Genomic DNA, 24181 nt, shown 5'->3' on the forward strand with positions numbered 1-24181 from the left:
AACCTCTCCTTAACACACGTTTGATACATGTAATAATTTGTACACGTTTGATACATGTAATAATTTGTAAACAGAAAAGAAATATACAGGTAGTTTCACGAAACACGGTGTAAGAAATGCTGTATTTGCTAATTGTGGAAGATTTGTTTCCTATTGAAAGCGTAAGCGTAGGGGTAAAATCAATGTTACTTTATTATATAGAAGAAAATATATTTATGCCAAGTAAGCTACGTCTAGTTAATTTCTCATTTTTCGTCACAGGAAATCATCAAGTTTTATGTGGCTTACCTTCTCAAAAATATATTTTACTACTACTACTACTACTACTACTACTAACTTACTAATCACGTATTGAGTATTGTTGAGTCAATACTGAATGTATACACACACAATATATCATATGACCTAATACATTTTATAGATAAAACACGTTATGTAAAAACCTAGCCTAAATCAGGTCACATTTCAGAATAGTACTAAGACACTCAAATGCTTCGCATAACTGTTTCCCCTCCCTTCACACCAACCCGTTCCTGCGACTGACCCTAGAACAGTCATGCTCTCTCTACTTTCCCCTACCACACCAACACCCCCACCGCTGTCAGCAATCTCGCTCGCACCCCATTTACTACTATTTAAATAAGTCTTCCCATAATTCCTTACCGAGACTAACACATATTCCTGACGACGTGAAGACGATTTCACGAAAAATTTAAAATCGCGGACATTTCTAGAATAAAAAATGCTTGGACCATACATCCATACGTTTGATGTGTATATAAAAAAGATAATACGAAAAATTGAAAAAATAAAAAAATATATCACTAAACATAAGCTTTCTGTTGTATTTAACAATGTCTGCCTGAATATACATATATATATATATATATATATATATATATATATATATATATATATATATATATATATATATATATATATTACGCACACCATTTGAAAAGGGAATTTTCCCGAAATTAATAATGGAATACGTCGCATAGACTTACAAGTAAACATTTTACCATACAACTGAATAAATATATATATAAATATATATATATATATATATATATATATATATATATATATATATATGTACTTATTGATTTGTAAATCGCCACTTGTTCTCGTCTCCTCTTACCAACAGCGACTATAATTCATTCCTCGCATTGTGACAGCCTTCTAAATCTCTTTTACACACACACACACACACACACACACACACACACACACACACACACACACACGCATATATATATATATATATATATATATATATATATATATATATATATATACGTAGAAGCGTAGAGACGTAGAAATTTCCAGATTGGTATCTGGGGCACGTTTAATTCACTCGAAGAGGTACACCCCAATCTTCGTTAAGACATATATCTAGGAGAAGGAAAACTCCGATGTAAGACCCAATATATATATATATATATATATATATATATATATATATATATATATATATATATATATATATATATATATACAGTAGACCGCGGATTTTAACACCAGAGTTTCCTTCTCCTAGATGCATGTCTTAACGAAGACTAGGGGTGCATCTCTCTCAGTGAAATAATGCGCCTCCAGATACCAACCTGGAAATTTATATGACTCGGCGCGGTACATATAGCACCTAACCTTCCCAAATGGTCACCCATCTGGTACTGGCCAGGCTCCACGTTGTTTAACTTCGATGATCTGACGAGAACCGGTGTGTCAACGTGATTGTGCCATACGTATTTATTCTGTATATTCTGTCCTGTGCACCGACAGAGGTTAGCAGTAAAACCAAAAAGTGTGGATAGTTTTACACAGAGCCTTCACCACTATAAACAAATCATCTGCGTGGATTTCCGAGCAACTTAATTGTTGTGGCGGAAGCTCATGCGTATATATATATATATATATATATATATATATATATATATATATATATATATATATATATATATATATATATATATGTGTGTGTGTGTGTGTGTGTGTATATATATATATATATATGTGTGTGTGTGTGTGTGTGTGTATATATATATATATATATATATATATATATATATATATTCTCTAAAATGTATGTCTTCTTCACATGTATAACTGTCAGCAAGATGAAACAGATGTTATTAGTTCGTACAAACATTGCAAAGTTGCCATTACCTTTTTTTTTTTAGTGGTCCAGAGCATAGGAGTAATGTTCTGGCGCCCGAACAACTTTTTGAAATGGAACTGTATTGAAGGAAGCGTAGTCTTGTTAAGAAGAAATTTTTTTCTAAAAATAATTCCAAAGAAATTGGTATCCAGCAAACTTTTATATTTTACCGAATTCATTCTTTTTCTTTTTTTTGTTTTTTTTTTTGTTTTTTTCCCCCGACAAAAGTGGGGTTGGCCTTTAAATTCATCCTTGTCCGTTCGTCCGTTCGTTTGTCCGCACTTTTCTCAATAACTACGCCTTGGAATTTAAAAAAACTTTGCACAAACATTAAGCATGATATGAGTAAAAAAGTAACAGAAACTCCGGTTGCTTCCCTAGGGGTGCCTTTCGGGTTAAAATGGCTAAAATTGACGCTTGTGTGCTTATTAAAATAATTGATGCCTTGGATTTTTACAAAACATTCTGAAAAGTTGTGACTAACTGATTTCTATATAATTTTGTTTGTCTATACTTCGCGATAACTCTTGGCTGTGTCCCAAGGGTTCTTTTAGGACTAATAAAAAGCACTCCATTTTGGGGACTATTTTACCATATTTGTCCTAAATTTTATGTGTATGTCTACTTAGCAGTTTTACATGGTGCTGAACTCAAATTTAAATATGTTAAGGCCTTGGGGATTTTTGGGACTAAATGGGGGGGATGATGGACTTTTTTGCATGGTGCAGAACTCAAATTTACATATGTTAAGGCCTAAAACTGCAGCGTTTATTCATTTTCAGCAGGATTTGACGTCCCCTGTGGACATTTGGGGCTAAATGGGGGGGGGGCAAAATGCTGAACTTAGTTATTTTTTTATACCTCGTTTACTGTGCACTTGTTTTTTTTTTGTTTGTTTTGTTTGTTTTGTTTTTTGTTGTTGTTTTTTTCAATAATAAAAATTCTTAGCTTGGCCATAACTTGTGATGAAGCCTCATCAGGGAAACGCTTCTACGTATGACAATACGAACTACTTTAAGCATTGCATTGTCAAATCCAACTTTACGGAAAAGTCATTCTATAAGTCTATTTTATGCATATTTTTTTATTGTGTTAAAAAAAAAGTTCAATTTTTTTTCAGGCGTGAAAAGTTGAAAGTTTATTTTTTGCAAATATCTTTTCAGATTTTGGCAAAGATGAACTCTCGATTTCATATAAAGTTTATGGTCAAATATTGTTATTAACTCCGTTTTATTGTTTACATGCTGAGCTTGTGGGATTATACTATTAAAAGCAACTAGCTATCGTGCCTGCTTATCCAGGATCACAGGTTGCTCAAATGACGTGCATAAATCGCACGAATGGTAAATCAACAGAAACCAAATGTCGTGCCTTAATTTGTCCTACATAAATGATAGCACCGTTTCTGATGACTTTTTGTTTTCAAACCATCTTTCCCGATTTTACCCGGTAACTGATTTTTTCCTTTGTTCTTTTTTGACGTTTCTATTCGACTGCGTTTCTAACGCCCCCTTTTCTTCTTCATAACAACAATTAATTTATTTATTCATCCATTGACTAGGTGGCTCGTCATAGTATACACCAACGTTGTTTTATAATTTGTCATTGTGCCGAGGGCGGCAACTCTCTTTTACTAAGGGATTAATTCAGTTTTTCATCTCATAATTCAGGACACTAATAATGCTGTCAGGAAGTTTTCACGAGGGGTTTACAAAAACATACTTTTATGTTTTTCGCTTTTTTTTTTTTTAGTGGGTATTCAATTACAGAACTTGTGTAGCGTTTTAACAGGTGCTTCTGCAGTTTCATTAATCGTTTTCCGTAAGTAATACACTGACATTAACCGAGAAGAAGAACCGTTTAATATTTCACAAAAATTCTGTTGGCATTGAGGGGGGGGGCATGTGAAGTGGGGGCCAGTGGAGTGACATTTGAGCGGGCCGTCCCGGGTGACGTTTACTCTAGCTACGCCATCGTAGCTACGTATACGATAGCTAAATATATTATATAATCGCAGACCGCCCGCCGTTGCTCGGTTGTAAAATACGCATACAGATTATATCTTAATTCATACAGAGACATGTGCATGCGAGTATTATGTTTTTTGTAAACAGTTCACTTCTTGTAAGTAAAATACATATTCGAGCTGAGATCGAAACTAAATCCTAAAAACAGTGAGTCAAGTACGATAACCATTTGACCAGCTTGACACAAGCTTTAAAAAGTGTTTTCAAACCTATTTATGTTTAACATAAGAAATCTGTAGTTTGAACGATTCACGTATGCGCATTTGTGAAACAGTTGGCAAACAGATAAAAATCCGATGACTCCCCCCCACGTACCAATTTTTCAATTGTGACCTCTTAGCGGTCCTTTTTTTTCGGATGAAAACCGATTAAAAAGTTTTCCACGTGTCTAAATACCCAACATATCAAATTTCAAGCCTGTAGATTAAAAATTCGTTGAGTATAGAGGTTGAGAATTGTTCACACACACACACACAAGCTTTCTCACTTATATATATATATATATATATATATATATATATATATATATATATATATATATATATATATATATATAAAGTATATTTCTCATAAGCCTACATTAGATAAGGATAATAAATTTGCGCTCAAGGATACACGGATGAAACTTTCTCGGTTTTACACAGGGCGCGCTCAAGAATTCACTTAAAAATTCTCGAGGCTATATACATTAATTTGCGCCAACCATCTCTGTGTAAGCAAAGAGAGTATACCCATGATTTAGAACTTATGGGTATTTGCTGAGATTGTTTCTCTGTCTTTTTTCTCCTATTCCCTATACATTTTTTTTTTTTACCCTCGCTGTTAATTTATGATCTTTTAACAACGTTTTTAAACGATGTTTTCTCCCCCTCTGCCAACGGATATCTTGAAAAAGGGTTCACTGAAAGACGTCTAGATAGGTTTTTTTTTTCCTTGCCCCACCAGTTATTTATCCTCTTTATCTAAATGTAGGCTTAGGAGAAATACACTTTAGAAGTGTATTTTGGTCTTTTTGAAAGTTTCTTTTTTATGGTTTATGTTTTAACTACAAAAAAAAAACAACCCTCAGTAATTAATTATGGCACTACGTTGGGTGTTCTTTAAAAGTATTATAAAATTATGTGCCCATAAAAATGGACTCTGATTTATGAAAGTATGATAGGTTATGAAAAGAAAGGATTTTAAAGATATAGTTTCGAATTTGGGGATATCAAAACCAAAGCAAAATATGATGAAAATAAAAATAAAATAGATAAATCCCATAATTTATTATACCATACCTATTCACACTGAAACACTTATCACAATATTCTGTGGATCTATATTTAATTTGTTAAACTTTGCGACATATTTCCGTTCTATGGAGGTCAGGCGCGAACGAACACTCCATAATTTTATTATACCATATTTCTTCAAGCTGAAACAATCAAAAGCTCAAAGAATACTTACGTAGATAGATATGAAAAGTCTTTATTAAATTTTGCGCCTATTTCCATTCTATGGAGGCCAGGCGCGAACGCAGACCCCACAATTTTATTATACCATCCCTATTTAAGTTAAAACATACTTATCAAAGTATTATTATGTACATCTATATAAAAAAACACTTGTAAACGCTTTTTTTTTTAATTTTTTGTTTTTTTTTATTTCCATACTTTTTGGACCAGGCGCGTGCGCAGACCCCACAATTTTTATGAACCACCGTTCTGCCAGATCAAACATACCCATTCCTGTGTCTCGATACATCTTCTATCATTATATGTAATCCGTTTTTTAAAATAGTCAACCATATAGGAGCCTATTCGTGACCAGACACACACACACACACGCACAGACATTCAGCTTTTATATATATATATATATATATATATATATATATATATATATATATATATATATATATGTTGGCGGAGAATAAAAATGATAATTCAGATATTGCTGATAGAAAAGATAAGAAGATTTACAGATAATTTCGTAATGATAATGAGGAATTCGAATCGAAACGATGAAAAAATGAAAAGCTGAACAATCATCGAAAGAATTTTGGAAATGTAATTGTACGTTAGAATATATTTTACCGTGTCAATCTCGGCCAATGAACATTTAGATTTGTTGACATAATTTAACTTTTTCTGCTGTACATCGGATTGTTTATTAGACATTTGATAAATAAATGGCATTCGCAGAAATATACTCTTTGTTTGGTTGTTTTGTTTTACGGCATATCAACCCTTCTCGAATTATTTAATGCTGAATCCAGTAATTTAGGGGAAAATGTTTCTGCTACAAGTTCTTTATATCTCCAACTAATTAATTCATGGTGTTTGGTTCGGTTTGTTTGTTTTGTAGAAGATAATTATTTGTTTTTTTTTTTTTGTGTTTTGCAGAACATGATTGAGTTTTGCAAAGGAAACGGTAAAAACAATGACAACTTAGGTCAGGAAGCCAGTATCTTCAGACAGTCTGGGCTGGAAGCACCAAAGAAATGTATATATCTATAAAAGTGAGAATGTTTGTGAGGACACTTCTCAACCTATATACTTCACGAATTTTGGATTTACAGACGTGAAATTTGGTATATAAAGTATTCAGACATGTGGAAAATTTTTTAATCGGGTTTTATCCATAAAAATGCGCTGATTAGGGGTCAAAATTAAAAATTGATACTTTGGGGGTCATCGGATTTGTCTACTGTTTCACAAGACTTGAAAATGCTTTTTAAAGATTGTAGAAGCTGGTCCCATGATGACCGTACTTGACTTACTGCCTTTAGTTTTTGCTTTCGATCTCAGCTGGAGTATTTTTTTTTTTGTTTACTTATAAAAACTGAACTGTTTAGAAACAAAACATAATACTCGCAGCCTCAGTTTCTTTACATTTTTTACCTTTTTTTTTTTTAATGAATTTAAGGCTACGTTTAATACGTTTTTTTTAATGAATTTAACGCTACGTTTAATACGTTTTTTTTTTAATGAATTTAACGCTACGTTTAATACGTTTTTTTTTTTAATGAATTTAACGCTACGTTTAATACGTTTTTTTAAAAATGAATTTAACGCTACGTTTAATACGTTTTTTTTTTAATGAATTTAACGCTACGTTTAATACGTTTTTTTTTTAAATGAATTTAACGCTACATTTAATACCCAGCAAAGCCGGGTACATCTTCTAGTACACGAATAAGAAATTAATGCGAAGAATGTGTATATCATAGACCCCAACTTGACACATTCTTCGGAAATCTCTATATCGGTTCCCATCGGTTAACTGTTCATGGAGTTTCTTTGATTTTCTAACATAATGGATCCGCCATTTTTATAGTTGCCCGGTCGTACAACAAGTTTAAACATGAAATTTTAATTTATGTAGATTGCATATGTATTATTATAGAATCAACCCTCTATTGAATAATTTGTCTGGTGAACTAATTTGCAAAATAACTTAAAAAATGATGTACAGCCGGGCTTGAACAGGGGATAATTCGATCTGTAGTCGATTGCTCTACCGCTAAGCTGTATCTCCAGGTTACAATAAAGCTGTTTGTTTTTTTAAATAAGAAATGATTTGCTGAAATTTTATTATCTCCCGTGGCTGGTGTAACGTAAAATATTCCCCTGTAAAAATTCTTCTTTTTCATCTGTAAGAGAGAAAAGTTATTTTTAAGATCGGATTTTTTCGATTTTCGATACTTTTCGGATGAATTTCTGTACTAAACGTATCTAAGAACACTGCCAGACATATAAATTAGCTTTGTGTGAAATGCGTAAAATATGGAGTCAACGGTTTCGGAACCTATGAGGAAGGAACTCTCACACACACACAAAGTGACTTTTATTCTATATTGATATAGAAATTCATTCTCTAGATTATATCTCCCGGCGAACTTGGGTATGGGGTGGGAGCAGACTAGAACAAAGTTGCAATTAGTATTTATTTTCATCAATTATCAAATATTTTTGCTAGTATTCTTTGTCAAAATTGTTTTTATTTTAAATGTATTATCAAAAATATTCAAGACATGATTTTCGTTCAGTACACAGCAATTAAAATTCGATTCAAACATTCTTGTCTTATTGTAAAGTAGTTTTGTCGTATTGTCAAACAGTTTTGTCTTGCTACCAAACAGTTTGGTCCTAATTTTAAACAGTCTTGTCCTATTGTTAACTTATTGCCAGTCCTGTCTTACTGTAGATTTATTCTATTGTCAAACATGTTGCCGTATTGTCAAACATGTTGCCTTATTGTCCAACAGTTTTTCCTACTGTCAAACAGTCTTGTTTCATTGTCCTATTGTGCTCTGAAACGGATTTTTTATGCAGACTCGGTGGGTAGTGTAATGCATTTAGTTGAATGGAAGAGTGATTGACGGATGAGAAGTTAGAATTTAACCTTTACTTAACAAACGTTGATCAATCAATGTGACTTTCGGAAGCAAAGATCTTTTTTTTTCAGATGACAACTAAAGAAACGAACACAAAAAAAAGCCTCGGTGTGGGTGGTATCGGTTGTGCAATATGTAATCAAGTCTAACAAGACAAGCTATTTGCTTTTCTATCTTCATCACTTGTTTGTGAATGTTCTAAGGTGTCTACATAAAAAAACTTCTTATAGAAAGTAAACAATTGACTGATGATGAAGAATCTCGCTATAATTCATCAAAGATCGAAACATATTGATATCAGATATCATTTTATAAGGGATGAAATAAGTAAAAACTCTATTTCTCTTAGTTATGTAACATCTGAGAATAATGTAGCCAACATTTTCACTAAACCTATTAAAAAGATAAAATTAAAACATTTTATCGTTTAATTTTTTGGAATTTAATCATGACTAAATCTATTTTCAGAAACCCAAAATGAGAAGTTGAAACTACACACAAAAAAAAGTTGTATGTATATTAAAAAAAAAAGGGGGAAAAAAAGAAAAAAATGTATACTTGTATTTAAATAAATATATATTTGAAACAAATGTTTATTTGTATGTACAGTAAAACTCCTTTAATTTGAACTTCCTATAAAGTTGGACTTCCTCTCATTTGGACTTCTTCTAAACCTGGATTTTCTCTAAACTTTAACTGTCTCGTCATTGAAATTGTATTAGCATATTTTATGTGGAGTTGCAGTAAAACTGTTTACATGGCTTAGTCAGATATTGCGCAGAAATGTTAATATTGGTACTATGTAATTAATGTAGATTAGTTATTGATAATTAATTTACAGTAACTGTAATTTTTTTTCAGATTGCTATATTTAAAATAGTGTAAAATAACCCATCACAATGGCTTGCAACTCTAAAAGAAAACAAGTGACACTGATTTTACTCGAAAAACGTCAAATTATCGAAAAATTAGATGCTGGAGTTGAAAATAGCGTTATATTGATATATTATAAGATTGGAAGAAGTACACTGTTTTACATCAAAAAGAAAAAGGAGGAAATATTGAAGGCTTCTCCTTTCTCTCCAAATGAAAGACATGTCAAAAGAAGGACTCTTCGCAGACTAAAGGAAGTTGAATTCGATCGAATATTTCATAAGTGGTTTTTAGCAAAATGAAATGAAGATGTAGCAATATCTGGGCCCATGTTAATTGCTAAAGCAAAATCTCTTAAGGAAGAGTTGAATATCGCAGAAGATATGAAATTCAGTGAAGGCTTGCTTATGAGATTTAAGAGTAGACAATTAACAATGTCAGGCCAACAAAGATCTGCTGATACACATGCAGCATCAAATTATTGTGACAAATTCAAGACGATAATTGCCGATTATGGTTTAACACCAGAGGATGTTTACAACGCTGATGAAAGTGGCGTAAATTGGAAATGCTTACCTACAAAAAAAATTAGCCGGATCCGAGGAGCAGAAAATAAAAGGATTCAAAAAAGAAAGACTAACAGTGATTGTATGCGCTAATGCTTCTATAACTCATAAACTTAAGCTTCTTCTCATCGGCAAATCAAAGTGTCCCCGAGCATTGAAAGAAGTTTCGCCTTTGCCAGTATCCTATTATTCTTCACGAAATGGACGGATTAATCAACAGTTGAGTCAGAACTAGTGTCATCTTGCGTGAATCTTATGTGGTACTTACCACCTAATGTGACTTCTCTCATCCAACCTATGGATCAAGGGATCATTTGGAACTTAAAATGTTTCTACAGAAATGATTTCATGATGAATATGATAAATAGTACCGTGAGTATAAGCGATTTTCAGCGCCATTTTACTATCAAATATGTCATATTTTCTCTCGCCAGTGCATGGAATCAAGTTCGAGCAATCACATTAACAAAAGCATGGGGGAAATTATGCTCAGCGCCAAAGGCTTCTGAACTGAAAGAATCAGAGAATACATCTGGTCTAGAAAAAATTCTTGAAACCAAACAGTTACCGACCAACCACGCTGTTCTTAAATCACTTAATGCAAATGATGTTGAAATATGGGTGCAACAAGATGAGGAAACTACTGATCAATATCATGAAGGCAGTAATGGTGATGAAAATAGCGACAGCTCCCATTCTCTTGACCATAATGTAAATAACCAACAACACTCTGATGAAGCAATATCATGGGATAATACAGAAAAGTCTATGGAGACTGTTATAAAATTTCTAGAAAAAATTCCTTACTTTAGTGACAACTATGTTTTGCAAGCAATGTCACTCCGAAGAGATATAATCATAAAGAAGCTACAGAATATTCAATGAATAACTAAAAAAAACTGTATTTTACATAAATGTGTGATTTCTGTAGATGATAACTTTGGTAATAAATACCTAACAAGTAAGAGTAGATTTAATTTATTTTCAATGTTTTTGTTCCTGGTAATAATATTTAACAATTCTTACTTGCAATATATTGTAAACTCAACTTAATATATACTTGTAGTATCATACAGCAATGAATTTCATTTACTATTTCTTAATTCTTAGAAAATTAAAGTTAACTGCAGCACATTTTTTTATCACGAAACTTGAACAGCATCCTCTAATTTGAACGAAGCGGATGTTCAAATTATAGGAGTTATAATGTATATGTATATATTTGAAAAGTATGTATGTATGTATGTATATATATATATATATATATATATATATATATATATATATATTTGTATGAATATATATATATATATATATATATATTTGAAAAGTATGTATATTTGTATGTATATATATTTAAAAAGTATGTATATCTGTATGTATATATGTGTTTATATATATGTGTGTATATATATATATATATATATATATATATATATATATATATATATGAAAAGTATGTGTATCTGTATTTTATATGCATTTAAAAAAACTTCAACAATGTGCTTAAAAATAGTTTCTTTTTGCACATATTATACCAATATATTGATATTTTTGATCAATGAGAATAAAGACCAATTCCAAAAATAAATAAAACAAAAGAAAAAGAAAAAGAAGGAAAAATTATTTTATTTTTTATTAAATCAAACCAAATTGAGTCAGAAAAGACTTTTCGTTATAAAAATGGAGTGGCGGACACATGTATTTGATTTGCAATGAGCGTATGACTCCAATGCTTTCGACGATCTTATTTATAACTTACGGTTCTAGATCTCTTTCTGACAACGGTTCCCGATGACTGTACAACAAATGCCCACAGCCCACTTGGGAATGCTGATCACGCTGTGATAATGGTAGAAATCAGCCTAAATTCTCGTCCTAAAACTGAAGACCCACTACTCAAAACAACGAGGTATTACAAAAGGGCTGATTGGGAAGCCATCAGGGAGCTCATCAGAGATGCCCCATGGCAAAATATCTTTACTCTTCCAGCGGAACAGTGTGCAAATGAGACCACTGAATGGTTCAAAACTGCTATTGAAGCACATGTTCCCGCCCGGAAATTCTATTGCAAGTCCCACTCTCCCCAATGGTTTACTTCTGTTTGTGCAGCTGCCATTTGTCAAAGGCAGCATGCGTTCCGCAAATTCAACCGACATAAGTCCAGCTCAAATAAACAGAAGTTTATAGAAGCTAGAAATAATTGTAAGAGAGTGATAGAGACAGCTAAGAAAGATTACTCTGAAACCACCAGAAAACGCATCGAAACACAGAAATTAGGAACCCGGGATTTTTGGAAAATCTACAACAGCGTATTAAATAATGGACAGTCAACTATTCCCCCGCTATCAAACAATCATGAGGTTGCTTGCACGGAAACTGACAAGGCTAATCTGCTTGCCAGTCAGTTTGCCTCAAACTCCACACTGAACTCGGTACACCACTCCCTCCCTGATTTTCCTCTGCGAACAGACGCCACACTAGACGATTTGAAAATCACCCCTTCTCAGGTACATGCTATTATAAAAAACTTAGACACCTCAAAAGCATGTGGACCAGATCTCATCCCGGCTGTGCTATTAAAAAAATGCTCTGCCGAGGTTGCTCCAGGTCTCTCCAAACTTTACAATAAATGCCTTAACGAATCTTGCTTTCCCGACTGCTGGAAAACCGCCTCTGTGGTACCAGTCTTCAAGAATTCTGGTGAAAGAACTGACCCATTAAATTATCGCCCCATTAGCCTCCTCCCGCTTTTCGCCAAAATATTTGAGTCCTTAGTTAATCAAGCCCTAGTCCAGCACCTAACAGCTGCTAAACTCCTGACTGACAAACAATATGGATTCAGGCAAGCCCGTTCAACAGCAGATATCTTAATTGTAGTTTCTGAACGTATATACCGTTCATTGGACAAAACAGAGGAGGATAGAGCGGTGGCCCTTGATATATCTAAGGCTTTTGATAGGGTATGGCACGATGGTCTTCTAAGGAAAATTAGATCATATGGAATCACTGGAAGAATTCATAATGTAATTAAATCCTTCTTAAGTAATAGAAAAATCAAAGTTGTCCTCGACGGTCGTACATCTAAACAATATGACATAAATGCGGGAGTACCTCAGGGGTCTATCCTTGGACCTCTATAATTCCTGATATTCATAAATGACCTCCCTGATAAAATTGTTTCGGAGCTGGGTATATTTGCCGATGACACCACTCTCTATAACAGCTATGAGGGGAAAACAAATGAAAACATATCCAAGGAAATGGCAGAAACACTAGAGGACGACCTCCAATCTGTAGTGGAATGGGGACAAAAATGGTTGGTCACATTCAATGCTGCTAAGACTAAGCTTGTTTCCTTCGATAACTACAAGAAACCTTCTCTACCACCAATAGCAATGGCCAAGAACACATTGCCTGAAAGTACTTCTTTTAAACTCCTCGGTCTAACGTTTACAAGGAATATGAACTGGAATAGATACATTGAGAGCATTGCCAAGGCTGCTGCAAGGAAGGTTGGCTCCCTCTACAGTGCTAGAAAACTACTTACGCCTGACAGTATCCTATACCTCTATAAGGCCATCATTCGCCCATGTATGGAGTACTGTTGTCACATCTGGGCTGGTGCATCTGCTGCTTGTCTCTCGCTCCTGGACAGGGTTCAAAAGAGGGTCGCCAACCTGATAGGTCCTGAACTGTCATCTAGGCTTCAGCCTCTGTCCCATCGACGAGATGTTGCATCCCTCTGCCTGTTCTACAAATACTTTAATGGTGAATGCTCTGACGAACTGCAAACACTTGTACCTCCCCGACGTAACTACCCCCGACAAACCCAACAAGCTACTAAGTCTCATCCCTTTACAGTAGAGATCCCTAGGTGCAAGAAAGCCTTTTACTCCAATAGTTTCTTCCCCAGAACTGTGGGTCTTTGGAACTCCTTTCCGGGATTCTGCTTTCCCAACTGCACTGATATGCAGAAGTTCAAGTGTAATCTTAACAAACATCTTTCTACTCATCTCCCTTCATAATGACCCCGCTAATTAAGTCCCTGATAGTAGCCCCCTGCTTCAAAGTGGCACTGTGCCTTGTTTGGGGTGAAAATTGAATAATAATAAAAAAAAATCAACCAATGAGAAGCTTCGAACTTTATAGTAAAAATATCGAATTTTGGATTCAGTTCAGTTCGCTGTCAACCTCCGTCTTGAAACGACTGAATTGTGACTGCATTGATTGCTACTTTGTTATTCAGAATTACTCAACACTCGAGATCGTGGCTGCATTGATTCTTCGCTGATTTGATTTACTACCGCCATCTTTGTTTAGCATAATAATGTCTCAACACTTAACAGTGAAAGAGGAAGAATAGCATAAGACTAAAAAAAAAAAAAATTTCTTCCTTCTGACGGGCAATGCTCATAGCATTTCTGGAAGCAGCTTTCCCTTTTAGGCTGGTTTATAATTGAAGACTCAGAAAACACAAAGGGAATTTTCATCGTTTACTTTTTTTGAAGTTACAACATTTCCTTATATTTTTCTATGTAAATTACCGTGGCTGTTCCGATCTTCTCTTCTTAGTGAGAGCAAGCGCTGAGGACGTATTCGCTATCCAGTCACTAAAATATGCTCCAACTTTTTTTGACTCCTCGCCTTGTAACGATCTAATTGTTTTTCTTTCGTGTACACAGTACAAATGACATTTGTTTATATTACAACTTGACCCACGACTCCTAATATGTGCTTGTTAAGATATATTCGATAAATAGATTTTTTTAAAAAATCTATCATTATAAACAAAAACACTATTACGGACTTAATTCTCATGTCGAAAACAGCAATATATCCAAAAATTTCGAAAATTCAGCGAGTAGAACAACTTAGTTTTTAGTAAAAAAAAAAGAAAAGTCTATCGACAACAAATATTGCAGCCATGACCCAAGTAATCTTAAATATTCGTTTCGGAGTTATGTCCCCTGCATTTAAACTCCTGCCGTCTTCTTTATAACGTCTAAGGAAAATGCGATTTACCCAATTTTCCGTAAAAATTACTTTTAGCTAGAAATAACTTTCTACTTGATACATTTTCTTAATTTTTGGATATATTACTATATTTTGGATACAATTTGTAAGATTCAGAAGCGTATCTCTAATTTAGTTAGTTTCACACTTTCTCAGCAGCCAATCTCTCACGGACGTGATGTTGTTAATCTCAGTTTTCTTAGAAATGCTATTATGGTATGTATTCTTCACAATTGTCTTATGTATTTTTTTGTTTGCTTTATTCCAGCTCGTTTCACTCATTGATAAATTGCTTTCCAGTAATTCGCTCTTTTGATACGAATCATTGCTATGAACATCCGAAATTAAGGAATAGAAATGATGCGTTGGGTTTATCACTCTTCTCCTTCTTCATCATTCTCCTCTAGTGTTGAATAGATCACCGATTCTCCGAATCTCTTTGTCTCTCTCTCCTCTCTCTTTCTCTCTCTCTCCTCTCTCTTTCTCTCTTTCTCTCTCTCTCTCTCTCTCTTTCGTCCTCTTTCTCTTCACCTCTCTCTATCTCTATTTCTCTCTCCCTCATCTTGTAATGTATGCACAACAATTTTTCCGATTCTTTTCCAATGAACTTCCTGTATTAAGCAATAATGAGTGTCTGCTGGGTTTATCCTCATCCATCTCTTTCTCACTCGCTCCCTTCCTCCTTCCTCTTCCATCCTCTCCCCCCCTCTCTCTAAGAAACTATCTGACGTAAGGTGACATTATTCTGTTTATAATACACATTCTTATAAAAGGAGGCAGCCATGTTCTTTCCACCGGCAATGCCGTCCGTCCGACTGCAGACATTTACAGCCTAACAGTTTCTACACCTTCAGGTCTTTTATTTCTTCATCTATTCTCATCTTATCTTCATCTTACCGAAAAAAAAAAACTGACTGTTGCCCACAAACTATCCATCCTTACCCCATCCCGTTTGGTGAAGTTGCCAAGAAAAACGCAAACACAAAAAAAAAAAATGCGAAAAAAAAAAAAAGATAAAATAAATAAATCAAAATTAAAAATAATAAATAAAAAGTAAAAATAAAAAGTCAAAAAATAAAAAATAAAAATAGAAATAAATAAAGATTAAAAAAAATAAATATAAATAAAAATAAACGCATAAATATAAAAATATAAAAAGAAATAAAAACTAATAAGCATAAAATAAAAAGTAAAAATAAAAAATAAAAATAAATAAAAATATAAATAAATAAAAATAAAACAGCGTTACGGATATAGGTGCTGAATGATAATCAGTTTTAAGTCACAACCTTCTGAAGATTGGCACGGGCGATACTAACAATGCAATCGTGAATTAAAAAAACGTCCACAAGTTACAGTAATTTCTACTTTCGTACTGACATTCTTTTGGGGGTTGAAAGGTGTCGAACTTGGGAAGCTATATTTAGGAATTTATAAGCAAAGCCTTTATTTAATCCTCGGAAATAGCATGCACTCGTGCTGTAACCCATGACTGGGTAGAAGCCATAAAATTTTCGCAATTGGGTTTGGAGTATCGCCCGCACTATGGATTGAATTACCAACATCCAGTGGATAAAATACTTGTTAAAATTCTGTTATTAGTTTTCTTTTGTTTGTTTGTTTTTTCTACAAATGAGTCACAACTTATCAAAGCTCGGGGGCCACTCGAGGATAAGGGTTAATGAGTGTACAGTAGTCAACGGGAAATGGGAAAATGTCATAGTAATCGTTAGTAGTGGAAATTTGGTAAATTAAATTACTTAAAGGGCTGGCTCATCAAGAACTTGTTTACATTGGACTTGAAGACGACCATATTGTAGTCAGCTGGAAAGCAGGGAAACAGAAAAGAGTTCCACATGCGTGCAGTTCTAAGAAAAAAACATTGTTCATGGAAGATACGTTTAGGTTTAGGCACAGATAAAGAGTATGGGGAATTATTGATAGTGTTTTCAGCTAGACTAGTGTTTTTTTTGTGAAAGTCAGGCCAGGGACTGCATAGATTGCAACTCAGACGAGTACTTGCCATAAAAATAACGATAAAGCAAAGACAGGCTCGCAACGTCTCTTCTGTGAGAAAGAGGGTTGCAAGGAAGAGAAAAGGGCATCCCCTACTAGGCTATGAAGTTTATTTTAAACTTTATCAAGGAAGGATAAAGTGCTTCCAGCAGCTCCTGCCCAGATGTGGCAACAGTACTCCATCCTTGGGCGTACTTGGTTCTTATGCAGGGTTAATGGTTCAGTCCTCGGTGTTGACTACACTAAAATACAATTGTGAATTTCTTAGGACCTAGCTGACGGAACAAGAGCATGCTACGCCCGTGGATTAAATAAGAGTTTTTGTTCGAAATTCCATGCAGATTCTCGAGTTCGGCAGAAATATTCCCGAATTAACCAAGATACACCTGAAGAAGGCCAGAGATTACATCGGCCGAAACGTTGTAAGAATAACACTCAAGATGAGAACAGTAGTCGGATGAATGCAAATAATACTTATTTTAACTGCACATCACCATCTTTGCCTCCAACAGCTGATCAGTGTTAACTACAAGTTTGAAGAACTCCTCTACTTAATTGTTTCCTTGTTGCTTATATTTTTTTCGCACCAACAAGGAAATGACATTTGATATGAAGTCTGCACACAAAATCGTTGCAATCTTTTACAGTTGGTGTTTCATTCCAACGGCGTTCATCATCATCATCAGCAGCAGCAGCAGCAACAACAACAACAACAACAACAACAGCAACAACAACAACAAATATTTTACAATCATTAACGTCAATGTGAAGCACAATCATCGCCATTTTTAACAGGACAAGCCACACTCACTGTTAACGTCATCCGGTGTCGTCGCCAGGTTATATTTAACGTAACATTTCTATTTTATATAAAACTAGTTTGGCTACCCGGCGTTGCCCGACGCAAAAGTGGGTGCTCGTTAGGCCTACAAATCGATATTTTAAATACGTTTTTTTTTTTAAGCAAAAACAATGTTACGTACTAAATTGGCATGTAGTAATATATCCAGAAATTACGAAAATTCATCGAGCTATTTTTAATTAAAAGCAATTTTTAACGGGAAATTGAGTAAATTGTATTTTTCTTAAAAGTAGACGGTGAAGAGTTCATACATAAGGGACATAACTGGGAACGCAAATTTTAGATTACATTTTAATGGCGACCAACATTTTAGCCTTATAGTGTTAGAGCTTCTTTTTTTTTACTAAAAGCACAATAACAGTCCTACTAAATTAATTTTTGTTATTTTGGGATATAATACTATTTTCGACATGACAATTAAGTACGTATTATTGTTTTTTGTTTTTGTTTTTGTTTTTTTTTTTGCTTAAAACGACATATTTTGAAAAAATCGATTTATCGACTCTATCTTACCAAGCCCCCCCAAAGTGTAACCTATTTCTATCAAAACTTTTATCTTTTTATCTCGCTCTAATCCGTCTCTATCTTTTTCTCTTCTCAACCCTCTAACCTGTGCTAAAATCTATACTAGCTGAAGTGCGTACCATTATCCAACGTTAGGGTCTTGATAAGCCGTATATACGGCATAATCACGTTGAGACACCTATTCCCGTTAACCAGGTCAATACTAAAATGGGTGACCGTTTGGGAATTCCAGGTGCTGTGCGTACTGTCTACTTATCTCGGAATTGTTTTCAGTCGTCCTCGATTTCTCCTTGCTACTGGATTCAAGCAGTGCCGATTCAAGAGAGGTGTGGGTGGAGATTGTGCAACCCCTACCTCACAATTTCACGGGGATATCTATTGTCTTTCGTGACTAAACGGAGACGATAAGCGGTAATCCGTTAGCACATAAAAAAAAATATCATCAATACTGACTAGAATGTGAAATGTGTTTTTGGATGACACCTGTTAATGTTAAAAGTTTACACAAGTATTTGTTATATGCAAGATGACTTTAGATTTGGGTGGGAAATCTCCTACAAAAATGCTTGAGAAGAAAAGTATCGTCACTTCCTGTGAACGAGGACAGAAAAGATGTGTAACTTTGATAGCGACTCGAATAAGTTTTTAATATTTATATTCACTTCAAACAAGACATATTGCTACTCAGATGCAGGAACTACTGTGAATTAATGTACATATCAACAGTAGCTCTCTAATTGGGGAGGTGTGCAGCAAGATGTTTGTTCACATTACACTTAAATTTCTGCATGTTGGATGAGTCATTAAAGCAGAGGGTATAACAGTTTGAGGAAAGAAGCTGTAGGAGTTAAAACAAAAATTTCTGGTTCTTGTGACTTCTATATTGAAGAGGTGGGACTTTGCTGATTAACGCGTTCGTGAGGGTTTATGTCAAGGAAGAATAAGTGCAACAAGTTCGTTAGAGCTGTGAGGAAAATATAGAAGGCTTACCGCAAAAATGTGCTCGTGTCTGTCTGTCCTGAGAAGGAAAAATGAAAAGATCCAAGATAGCGACCGTGGTCTTTTAATGCCCACGGTCTCCCACAGTTCTCGAAAAATCACGTCTCACACGTGATTTTGAGGTGCGTCTGGGCACCATAAAAGCAGGTTGCTGGGGTGGGGTGGGGGGATGGACAGAAGCGTTCAGACCTGTGTAGAGTGAACATCGTCCGACTTTTCCGAACTTGTTTACATTGAACTTGAAGGCAACGATGTGGTAATCGGTCAAGAAGCAAGCCAGCAGAACAGTGTTCCATAGGCGAGCAGTTCTACGAGAGAAGCGTTCGGACCTGTGTGGAGTGAATATCGTCGTGTGACTCGTCAGACTTTTCCGATTCAGGGGCACATTTCATTGACGTGCTTGTGAATACTGATTATAACTATCTGATCACATCAGTATCGCAACGTTTGCAAAAAAAAAAAAAAAAAAATCAATGCCATCAAATGAGAATGTTTGGTCACATTAAGTGTTCCAGTGTGAAACTATTAAAAACGTGCCTTGAAGACGTAATATAAAAAAGCTGTGTAACTTTGATCGTTATTCGATTATGGATTTTAATGAAAAAATGATAAACAACGTTTGTGAATAAATTGACCTGAACACAAACCAAGCGAACATCTTGGTTCAAGATTGTAGGATTGTTTGACGGACACTCGACTATGTTAGTATATATTCTGCAGCTATCGGAGAAAACATTTAACAAACAATACTTGTAAAATAACGCATGGAATACAAGGTTAAGGTGATGGGACAGGTGGCGTGTCTTGGTAGACAGTATGGAACCTATTAGATCAGAGGCTTTTTGTGCACCCTGTCTAAAAGGGAGAGACAAGTGACTTGTGCAGGCAATCAACGCAAGAAGAATAATTGGGTAAACGATATGCATTTTCTACGCGTTGAAAAATAATTGCAAAATGGATGCGTATGTTCTTTTTGAAAATACATAACGCAATTGTGAAAATTGTATCTCTATCTATCTATCTATCTATCTATCTATCTATTATATAAAAAGGAACTTTGCCTCTGTGTGTGAATGTGTGTGTGTGAGAGAGAGAGTGTATGTATGTATGTATGTATGTATGTATGTATGTATGTATGTATGTATGTATGTATGTGCGCACGCGCGTGTTTCTCTCTTAATTTTCTTCCTTTGAAGATTGTAGCGCTGGGTATCGGGCAGCCAAACCAGCTGCCATCGTTGCCCTGCTTTTTATTGAAACCAACCGAGAGCTCTTTTTAGTATCCTTGTTGTTTCCTTAAGTGCAATTGTCTGGATCTCTTTTGTACTTGATTCACCAGGAATATTAGTTAGGTAGAATTTCAGGTTCTTCTTCATAAGCCCTGTAACACCTATAATAACTGGTATGATTGATATCTCCTTTAGATTCCAGTTTCTTTTCATATCATACATGAGACCTTGATATTTGGTCTGTTTCTCCCTTTCAGCTCTGTTCAGACCTTCATCATTAGAAACACTCACTTCAACCAAGGTTGCAACTCTGTGTGTGTGTGTGTGTGTGTGTGTGTGTGTGTGTGTGTGTGTGTGTGTGTGTGTGTGTGTGTGTTTCCTATAGACTCCGTAACAGCTGGGCTGATTTTTTTTATAAAAGTTCACACATAATTTTTAAAAAGGGAGAAGAAACTGGGCCTTGCCAGGAATCAATGACTTTAAAATTAAAAAATTAAGTAAATGACTGACATTATTATAATTTGCAATATTAAGATATTAAAATAATAGGATTTTTAATATAATCATGTTACACGCACTTTTTTTACCTCTTCTATTTCCTTTTTTATGGCTTTGCGCAACACTGGACAGCTCTCTCTCTCTCTCTCTCTCTCTCTCTCTCTCTCTATATATATATATATATATATATATATATATATATATATATATATATATATATATATACGTTTTATTTTTTTATTACCGTATCTTTTTGTAAAGTTACATTATTGTTTCAGCTACCCGGCCGTTTTTGGGGGCGTCTGTAGCTTCCTCAGACTTTTACAGAAATGTTCGTTATGATGGGATGAAAGAGTGAATAATATCAGGGGAGAGGTGCGAGAAGAGCGGAAAAAAGAGGAAGGGAACAAGGGGGAAAGGTGGGATGGGGTGCTTGGTATGTCGGTAATGTTTTAGTTTTGGAGTTTAAGGACAACACCAGTTCTCGCCGGATCATCGAAGTTAAGCAACGTGGAGCCTGGCCAGTACCTGATGGTTGACCATTTGGAAAGGTTAGGTGCTATATGTACCGCGCCGAGTCATAGAAATTTGCAGATTGGTATCTAGAGGCGCGCGCGCGCGCGCGCGTGTGTGTGTGTGTGTGTGTGTGTTTGTGTGTGTGTGTGTGTGTGTGTGTGTGTGTGTGTGTGTGTGTGTGTGTGTGTGTGTGTGTGTGAAATTTTAACTACGTTGGTAGTAAAGTTAATTCAAGTGGAACTTTTGATGAGGAAATTATCAATATAATTGCAAAAGCGTCTAGCGCATTTGGCAAACTATGTCACCGTCTTTGGAATGACAGAGGTATTCGTCTTGAGTTCCAAATCCAAGTGTACAAAGCTGTCGTCCTCACTATCATTCTGTATGGATCGGAGTCCTGCACTCTGTATCTTAGAGAGATTCGGCAGCTGGACGTCTTTCACAAGGGATATATCCGAGCAATCTACGGATTAACCCTGAAGGACAGAAGATCCAATGCTGATCTTCTAATGATGTGTAACATTGATGGAATTGAGTTTCCTCTTGAGGGCAAAGTTACGAAGGGTTGGTCATGTTGTACAGATGCAATATGATAGAATTCCAAAGATTATCGTGTACAGTCAGCTTAAAGATGGTCAATATTTACAGCTGCAAATATTGCTCATACTGATTTGTGGAACTCTCTGCCGCTTGCCTGTCGCCCCCCCCCCGAATTCAACTTGTATGTCTTCAAGTCCAACACAAACAAATTCCTGATGAACCGCCCCCTTAAGTAATGACACCTATCAAATCCCCAATACTAACTATTACTACGATGCTATCCCACTGATTAGTGTGCATACAATAACCCTTATCCCCGAGTGGCTCCTGGGCCTTGATAAGTGGTGACCCCCATGTAAAAAAAAAAAAAAGAATACTGCCCCAGACCGTAGGACTTGGAGGAGTGCACTTTACACTGGAATCAAGAATTCTTCAGCATCCAACATCGTCAAGCTACAAGAAACAAGAGAAGGGAATAGAACTTGAAAGGGTGTCAGAGCAATGCACACTCTCCCCCCACACTCTTGTCCCACACTCTTCCCCAACACTCTTCCTCCACACGTGCCCGGTATGTGATTTTTATTTCATTTCATTAGCGGGTCTTAAATGTCAGTCTAAACTGCGACAATCGCTTTATTGCAGATTAGTAAAACATCAATATTTCACTAAATGTCACAAAAAATAGTATAATCAAAAGACTGCTTTAAAGTTAGTTATTTCCTAAAATTTTATTCAAATTCATGCAATATTCACAAAGTTATGACATTTTATTCTTTATCAAAGAATTTCCACTGTCCATCGCTTTATTGCAGGTCTCTTAAAATGTTGTTTTAGGGCAAAAATATAACGTCTTATCATGAAAACTTTACTTTTTATTATATTTTTCTGTTAAAGAATAATAAAAAAAAGCACAGCCTAGGTATGGGCTTCATATAAATTAATTATTTATCGCCATACCCACCATTTTTTCTAATAACTTTAAACAACCGTTTGTCTACCGAAGAAGTCAATTGTTTGATCTGAAAAGGAGTTATGGTTCTGGCGACATCAACTACTTTCCTCCACAGGGCATATTTTGAAATAAATTGCTCTCCTCCCTCATAAACACCTCTTTTCAATATTGATCAGAGATGTTCAATGGAGTTAAGATCCGAAGAACACGGTGACCAGCTCATTAAGTTTTCTCCAAGGAAGCCCATAGATTTAAGGAAGGCTGCAGTTGCCCTAGAAGAATGGGATGGTGCATTTTCATGCATAAAAATCATCTGAAAGCGACGTGACAATGGTAGATCATCTAGCCATGGTGAAAAATGTTTTTTTCCAAAAAGGCCGTGTACACATTGCTGGTAAGTTTTACATCCTCTGGAACTCGGAATGGTCCAACCAACTTATCCCCAAAATTCCCGCCCAAAACATGATGCCTCCTCCTTGTTGGCGATGAATTCTGTAAGGGGTTGGTGTTCGGTTCGAGTTCCAAACTTTGGCCCATCCATCCGGCCTGAAACCTAGGATATTATGTTGATTTTGTCTGTTCTTCTGTAACATCTATATAATAAAATGACTAGAAATTCCCCTCTGAATCAAACAACAGATGCCACATACATATTCAATGCATTTTGGTTAATAATAACCTTATGTAGTTTTCGAACATTATTTTAGACACAGTCAGTCGTGATAATGAAATGTTTCATTGTATCCTACTAGCAACACCATCACACTCGCTACATCTTTAGAGGAAGAAGTGCCTAATTTTCTCTCTAAATATTTAGTCCTGCCACTGCTAACAGTTTTCATCGGAACGAATTCTATACGTTCCACAGTTTCTGTGATTACACCGACCGTAACTGGCTAATACATACATGGACCTAACATAATCTTTCTAATTTCCGATTCAGAAATAATACAGGCTCTCTCCAAAATCCGTCCATTTTGTTTGGCTGAGTTCTGAAAACTCTCATATTCCGCATTCCAG

At 35.2% G+C, this 24181-nt stretch overlaps 1 pseudogene; it reads right to left on the reverse strand.

Moving 5' to 3' along the window:
- Positions 1 to 1633: 1633 nt before the first annotated feature.
- On the reverse strand, positions 1634 to 1750 carry LOC145293395 (5S ribosomal RNA; annotated as a pseudogene).
- Positions 1751 to 24181: the final 22431 nt, after the last annotated feature.

The sequence above is a fragment of the Euprymna scolopes genome, chromosome 14 (assembly GCF_053919585.1).
Source record: "Euprymna scolopes isolate OS-2025 chromosome 14, ASM5391958v1, whole genome shotgun sequence".
NCBI lineage: Eukaryota > Metazoa > Mollusca > Cephalopoda > Sepiida > Sepiolidae > Euprymna > Euprymna scolopes.